The sequence below is a fragment of the Myotis davidii genome, unplaced genomic scaffold, assembly GCF_000327345.1.
Source record: "Myotis davidii unplaced genomic scaffold, ASM32734v1 scaffold332, whole genome shotgun sequence".
Taxonomy (NCBI): domain Eukaryota; kingdom Metazoa; phylum Chordata; class Mammalia; order Chiroptera; family Vespertilionidae; genus Myotis; species Myotis davidii.
In genome coordinates this window covers 2,468,863-2,476,565 of record NW_006285779.1, presented here as the reverse complement: position 1 = coordinate 2,476,565, position 7,703 = coordinate 2,468,863, and the positions used below count along the sequence as shown (strand labels likewise).

At 44.2% G+C, this 7,703-nt stretch overlaps 1 protein-coding gene across 1 annotated transcript in view; it reads left to right on the top strand.

Annotated features, from left to right (window-relative positions):
* Positions 1 to 7,703, top strand: part of WBP1L (WW domain binding protein 1-like) — a 34,866-nt gene that overhangs the window by 22,027 nt on the left and 5,136 nt on the right.

Below are 7,703 nucleotides of genomic sequence, written 5' to 3'. Positions count from 1 at the left end.
CTGGGCTCTGTGAATGGCTGTAAATCCATTTTTTAAATAAGAACCACAAGATTTCTGGCCAGTGTGGCTCACTGGTTGAGCGTCGACCTGTGAACCAGGAGGTCACGGTTGATTCCCCGTTAGGGCACATGCCTGTTTACAGGTTCGATCCCCAGTAGGGGGCATGCAGGAGGATTCTCTTTCATCATTGATGTTTTTATCTCCCTCTCCCTTCCTCTCTCTGAAATCAATTAAAAAAAAAAAACAAACTACAAGATCCTGGAACTCCCCATGGAGCATCAAGGTGCTACTTCTGTTTCTGAGAGTCCCTCTCAAAGGGATAATCTTTCTGTAGCTCCTGCCTACAGAGCCCTACTGGAGAGAGGGAGCCCCCCTTGCTCTCAAGCTGAAGTGTCTGGAGGCTTTTCCAGTGCACCCAACCTGTTACTGTCAGCTCAATGCCCTGTGGAGAGACAATCCTTATCTTGCCACTGGTTTGGTTGAGGCCAGGACCACTTGTACCTTCCAGAGTTGCCCAAGGGTGGTGATATTGTTCACTAACACACTTTGTACTCTGATCTTCGTGGTACTCAAACAAGACACTGTGGGATGCTCGAGGAAGAATCGGAGGGTGGGAGAGTCCTTAGGGCAGGTGACCATCACTGCAGTGGTTCTCATAACTGTCTGTTGAGAGAGGAAATGATAGACTGCTTCTCCAGATAATTCTAAGCACCCCTTACTCCCTTCATTTAGGAATGAACTTTGGACTTGTTTGTCAAACCATTCTCTTATTGCCACCATCACCCCTGCCCCCTTTTCCCTCCTTTCTGAATTCCTTATTTTCCCCACCACATGAGTCATATGGTAGAAGGCAGCTAGAAGGGCTATTATCTGGGATGGAGAGGAAATTAGACTCTTGGCCGGGAAGACTCTCCCTCTAAATGCAAAAGGATCTTGTAGCCAGTGGGAGTGGTTTTTACAAAACAGGACCTCTTTTCACCCTGGTCTTTCCCCTTTGAGGACTGAGGACCTACATGTCTGCCTTTCTGAGGAATCCCAATTGGGGGTCAAGTGCAGACTCCTCTCCCAAGGAGAAGATAGATCTCAGGATATCTCCCTTCCCCCCCAGTCCTCCCATGTATATAAGCAGCCACCAAGGAGGCTCAGAATTATTGTTGCTATTTTAGAAGGGGTGGGGCTGAGGGACTTATTAGAGAACACAAAGTGCCAAGCAGGTGGACAGACTCTGTTTAAATGTTTTAAAATGCAGATAACCACAGGGTTCAAATTCTCCCTCCCACTCCTTGTTAAAACAAAAGTTGAAGCCAGGCTGCCAAAAAGGCACAAAGCTGACAGTTTGTTTTTCTGGGGCCTGGCCCAGGCGCATCAGTTGCGGAAAGGGATGGAGTTGATGGCTCCATCTCAAACTGACAGCCTCCTGGGCTGTTGGCAGAACAGACTCAGTAGCCACCAGAATCGGGTCACTGAAGCCAGGGCAGGGTGGTGGGGTGGCGGGACAGGGAGACCCAGATGGCAGGGAGGCTTGAAAAAGCCAGAGGAGGAACTGCATGAGTGGCCAGTTATCTCTCCAGTTATGGTCAGCTGGGAAAGGGGAGGCCAGATAGAAACCAGAGTCTGGACGAGGAGAAAAGATTCACCATTATACCAGTTGGTTCATGCTTTCTAACTTCTGCAAAACTTTCCTCTCACCTGTGCTCAGAATGGCTTCTTGGTCAGGAAATGCCCAGAGAGTGTCCCGCCCCCCTGAGAATTCTTTGGTTTTCCTCCTTATTAGGGTCTTGGCCTTCACCTGATGTGTATAGAAGAGAGGTTGAGTGTCAGAATGTGCCGTTTCAGTTCTCATCAAAACTGCACTTTTTGTGGCCTTGAAACCTATTCCCTCTAATTGCCTCTAAACTTTGCCTAAACCATGAAAGCAATGGGCTTTGGGTTATTCTTTTTGTCTCTTTACTTTGGAAGGAAGAAAATATCAGCCAGGAAATCCTTGGCCAAAGGCCTCAAGGGGAAAAAATGCCATTTGCACCAACCCTTTTATCTTTATGAAGTTGAATTTTCCTGCGTGCTAAGGACTGTCATTCACACACACACGTGCATGCGTGTGTACACACACACACACACACACACACTTGCACTTTAACTCATCATTCAATCATGTATTCGTTCAGCAAACCCTTATCCAGTGGTTCTTGAACTTTGGCAAGCATCTGAATTTCCTGGAGGACTCATTAAAGCACAGTTTTCTGGGCCCTACTCTCAGATATTTTGATTCAAAAGGTCTGAGGTGGACCTGAGAATTTGCAATTCTAACAAGTTCCTGCCGAATGCTCTCGCCTCTTCTGTGTTGGAAAATGTGGGCAGATACAATCCTTGCCATCAAGAATGGCATTTCCTAGCAGAGAGAGGAGATAAGACTAGGTGCACCTGTTGTAACACAAAGTAGAGAGCGGAATGTATTTGCTAGAACTGCTATCAGTGTCCAAAGGAGAGTTTGCTTTGGCTGGATAGGAGTCAGGCAGGCTGCGTGGAGGAGGTAGCATTTGAAGTGGGTCTTAAAAAGGTAGATAGGATTTAAACACATGGACAAGGGTAGAATGATTTTCCAGGCAGAGGAACACCATAGGCCAAGGCCCAGTGAGAAAGAACAGAGTGTGGATCACATTGTTCATCTTTCCCCTGCGCCTTGACTGGGAAGAAATGGCGATAACATGGGTGCTAATACGCACAGAACTCTCCTAGTGCCAGGCACTAAGCAGGTTCTTCATGCACATCGTCTCATTTCACCGTAAGAACACCCTGCGAGGTACACATATCATTCTGTCTCTGGACCAGGGGCACGCAGCTGAGTAGTAGGGTCAGTGCTCCTCACTCCAAAGCCATCCAGAAAGCCAACTGCCAGGCTGGAGGGTGATGGGCCCCGGTCATGGAGGGTCTCAAATGTGCATATTTACTTTCCACCTAAAGATGCCCTTCATGGATCAGAGAAAGCAAAACAAAACAAAACCAACAACAACAACAACAAAAAGTGAGACCTGGGGAGGCCAGGAACATACTCAAGGCCAAAGAGCCTGAACCTGGACCTCCCAGTTCTCATCCCAGGGCTCTTTCCATTCACCCAGCTCCACTTTCTAGGGAGAGGTCAGAGTTAGGAATTTCTGCTTCTAACATAATTTTGGGGAACTTCAATCAGGCATCAGTTTTCCCTGGTTGGGGCTTTAATGAGGCACAGGGGAGTGTTTCTAGACAGTGGAATTTCCCTGAGATGACATGAAACAGATTATTAGCAAATCCAGTTAATGCTCCCCATCTTTTCACATATTAACCTTTTTCTTAATTTTTAGTTTGTCTTAAGATACCCATTGTTGAGCTGCTCTTAAGGAAGGCCCAAGGCACTTGCCATGCTGAGCAGAGTGGAGAGTGGGGAGTTGGGGCCTTCTTCTAAGCCCTGACTAGACCCCAGTTCCCTAGCTCTCCGGGCTTCAGAACAAAGACAGGTTGACCAGTGTAGTTGGGTTGGTTTTCCAATGAATTTAGACAAGAATAGAACCTAGAAACAGACTTTGGACTTGTTCCTCACTCTTGCTTTTTTATGGATTAAAAGGGAAATTTAAAACCCTTCCTACCTGTAGCCATGCCTATTACAACAACAGTAGTAATAATAAGCTGGGGAACTTACTGTATACCAGCCATGGTTCTGAGTATTTTGCATAGATTAGCTAATTTTCCTCACAGTGAGCAAGTAGGTAGAGAGCATCAATCTCCCCATTGTACAGATGAGGGAAGTAAAAAAATGATCAGTCACAAAGCTAGGAAATGGTTTTGTGAGCTGGGATTTGTACCCAGGTTGTCTGCCTCTTTTTTATTTGCAGTCATGCTTATAGGAAACTTGTCCGGTCTTTGAGATAAATTGCCAGTCCTCTGAAGTCATTTCCCAAATTCAGGCCTTTCCACAGTGGTGGTGGCAGGAGCTCCTGCTGAGAGGTATCAGGAGCCAGGGGGTCACTTAGCTCCTGTAAAAGGAGAGCTAATTTACAGTGTGCTGTGGCTTCCTAATGAGGAATTTCCTGCCAGTTGGGGAGTGGTGTTTTCTCAAGTTTATTGTGAACTCTGGGGCACACTGGACTCTGATTGTTTTTAAAAACATGTTTCCATTTTGCTTAGCATGACAAATTCTCCCCACCATGAGGTCACAAATTTCAAAGTTGTCATTGAGGGATTTACTCTCTGGGTAGGTATGTGTTTGGGAAGGAGGGCATGCTGTCTTGCACCGTGTGTCGCTTTCATTAAGTTTTCCTTTCTTAAGCTCTTCCTTGTTTGTGAAATCTAGCAGAGAGATCAAAAATTGGCACAACTCCATTTAAGGACTAGTCTGGATATTCCCCCTTGAAAGTTGATAGGACACTGCTTTGACTAGAATGGCTCCCAGGAGGATCCGTTTTGTGAGGGTCAGACTAGAATGCCTTCTACCTTCCATTAAGTGTATGCCTTCTACCTTCCATTAAGTGGGACCAGCTCATCAGAGGTCTTTTTTGGACCTTTACTATAATAATACTATGTCATCATATGTGCCACTAGGTCCATTCTGCTCCCAACTTTAGTTTTCCCATAGTTTTGATTCACACAGTAATCCAGTTATCCTTTTCTTCCCCCAGTCCCCTTTGACCTGCTTAATTTTTCCTTTTTTTTTAAAAGGCCCTCTTTTTCTATTGTACTTATAGTTCAGTAGATCTCAGCCTTTTTCTGGATCAAGGATCTGCTTATGAATCTGATGAATCTGCCCTAGCTTGTTTGGCTCAGTGGATAGAGTGTCGGCCTATAGACTGAAGGGTCTCAGGTTTGATCCCGGTCAAGGGCACGTACTTCAGTTGCAGTCTCGATCCTTAGGCCCTGGTACATGCAGGAGGCAACCAATCGATGTGTCTGTCTCACATTGATGTTTCTCTCTCTCTCACTGTCTCTCCACCTCCTTTTCACTCTCTCTAAAAATCAATGGGGGGGAAAAATCTGCTGAACACTTTAACCCTTTGTACACCATAAACGTCTATAGACGCAGTGGGGATGGATTCTGTTTTGGACATGTGGCAGTTAACTGGTTACTCTCTCTCACCAGAAAAGCCTATAAACTCATTGCATCAGTCAGGCTAGGTTATGCTGCAGTAACAAACAAGTCCAAACCCCTAGTGGGTTAAAATAACAGGTCTACTTCTCACACTATAGTATGTGTATGTCGCAGGTTGGTTGGGAGCTTTGTTCCCACTTCATCATCCTTTGGGACCAGACAGACCCTAAAGTCACGCTCTGGAATGTTGCCAATTGCCATGGCATAAGAAAAACTCATGGAGATCTCACATCAGCAAGAAGTATCCTGGCCTCTAAAAGATGTGTCATTTCCAATACCAATTCATTAGTTAAAGCCAGTCTCAATGCCTCATCCAATTAAAAAGTGGCTAAGAAGTTCAACCTACCCACATGCCTAGAGCAGGAAAAACCAGAAATATTTGGCCAGTGTGAAAACCGATGCAGGAGATTTTCCCTCCTATTAAAAGCTTGTTTTTGTTTTGTGTGTGTGTGTGTGTGTGTGTGTGTGTGTGTGTGTGTGTGTGTGTGTGTGTGTGTTTTAAGCATGTTTAAAAGCTGAGAACTATTGCCTTAGATCATGTATATTGCTGCATGAAAGTTAAAAGTTGGTTTACCTTCACGTAAGAAACTAAAAAAATGACTCAAGAAGTAAAAAAAAAAATAGAGTTAAATGTTGATTATCTAATGCAGGGGTGGGGAACGTCCAGCCCCAGGGGCCATATAGGGCCCAAGAAACCATTTGGTTTGGCCCTGCCAGTGAGTTAATTAAATGTTTGACCGAATATAGCACATTAACTTTTAAGTTGATAATTTTATATGGCCCACGAATGATGTTATAAATATCCAAATGGCCCTTGGCAGAAAAAAGGTTCCCCACCCCTGACCTAATGGAAGAATGTATTTTCTAAATTATCAAGTAACACAGAAATATGAAGGACATGCCAGAAAAATAAGAGAAATATAGATAAAAAGAGTATTTAGCCCTAACCGGTTTGGCTCAGTGGATAGAGTGTTGGCCTGAGGACTGAAGAGTCCCAGGTTCGATTCCAGTCAAGGGCATGTACCTGGGTTGCGGGCACATCCCCAGTGGGGGGTGTGCAGGATGCAGCTGATCGACGTTTCTAACTCTTAATCCCTCTCCCTTCCTCTCTGTAACAAATCAATAAAATATATTTTTAAAAAGAATATATTTATTTTAAAAAAAGAGGGTTCGGCCCAGAATCTTTGTGACTTTTAAATACATTTGGAGTCAGGCTCTTCAGCAGAATGCACTGTGCTTATTTGTGGAGCCTTTCTCCAGTGCAGTCCCGCCTAAGGGGGTGAGAGCTGACCAGATTGACCTGGAGGAGATGTTACAGGATGGCAGCAGGTGCCAGTTCTCTCCCAGAGCTCCTTTCTGGCCTCAGCACCATCCTCTGGGCTCCGCTAGCAGTGTCTGTCTAATCTTCAGTCATCCAGCAACAGAAGAGAAATGTAAGTCGAATAAGCAAATGTCAAAGTGAATCTGGGAAGGGGAGGAAGACTTCTAACTTCAAATTAAGTTTATGTTCTCTGGTTGGGAATGAGGTTTTTCTGTCTGCTGATGGGGAAATGGGGAAAAATTCCTCTTCCCATTGCCCTCCGCCTGTCCTCCTGTTGCCAGGGCTCTGCAGAAAGTTCCACTGAACACATACCACAAGCAGTTAGGTGCCACACAGCTTGCCAGAGCCCGGCAGCTGTACTGCCTTGCCATCTCACCCTGTAAGGCGGGCTTTGTGGGGAGATTCAGTGGGGACACCCCTGGGGAACAGAAAGAGCTGTTGCCAGAGGCCACACCCTAAATGTCCGTGGGATCTTTCAGAATAGTGTGTTTTGGTACAAATGGAAAAAAAACAGGATTCTCTTCATTTATAGGTCTGTCTGTAGGGAGAAGGAAGCCTTTAAAAAAGCATACAAAAAAACATGATGTTAGCTCATTCTGGCAAGAAGTACATGTGGAAATACTTAACAGATTCTAAACAGATTTATAATTATAAAGCAGATGATAAAAACTAGATGTAGCATTTGTAATGGAAAAAAATCTGAAGTTATTCAGAATAGACAATAAGTGAACAATAGTATAATCTGTTATCATTTAATAACACTTACCTGCAAATTGGTCCTCAGATAAATTTTTTAAAATATGTTTTTATTGATTTCAGAGAGGAAGAGGGGGAGAAAGGTGGACACATCAATGATGAGAATCATTGATTGGCTGCCTCCTGCACTCCCCCTACTGGGGATTGAGCCCACAACCCAGGCATGTGCCCTGGACTGGAATTGAACCTGGGACCCTTCAGTTCGCAGGTCGATGCTTTATCCACTGAGCCAAACCGACTAGGGCCAGATACATTTTTTAAGTTCAAAGAAGTACATTCACCTTAGAAAAATTAGGAAATGTAGATAAGCAAAAAATGAAGGAGCTGGTACCAGAAATATGACCTGTTATCCAGGAATAACCTTGGGATTAACTTCCTGATCATTCCTAGATGTTTAGATACACTTTTTTTTTTAAAGATGTAATTGGGATCATATTTTATACTGTTTTATAATCTGCTTTTTTATTTAATATTAGAAATATCATTTAAAAATAGTATATATGAATAATT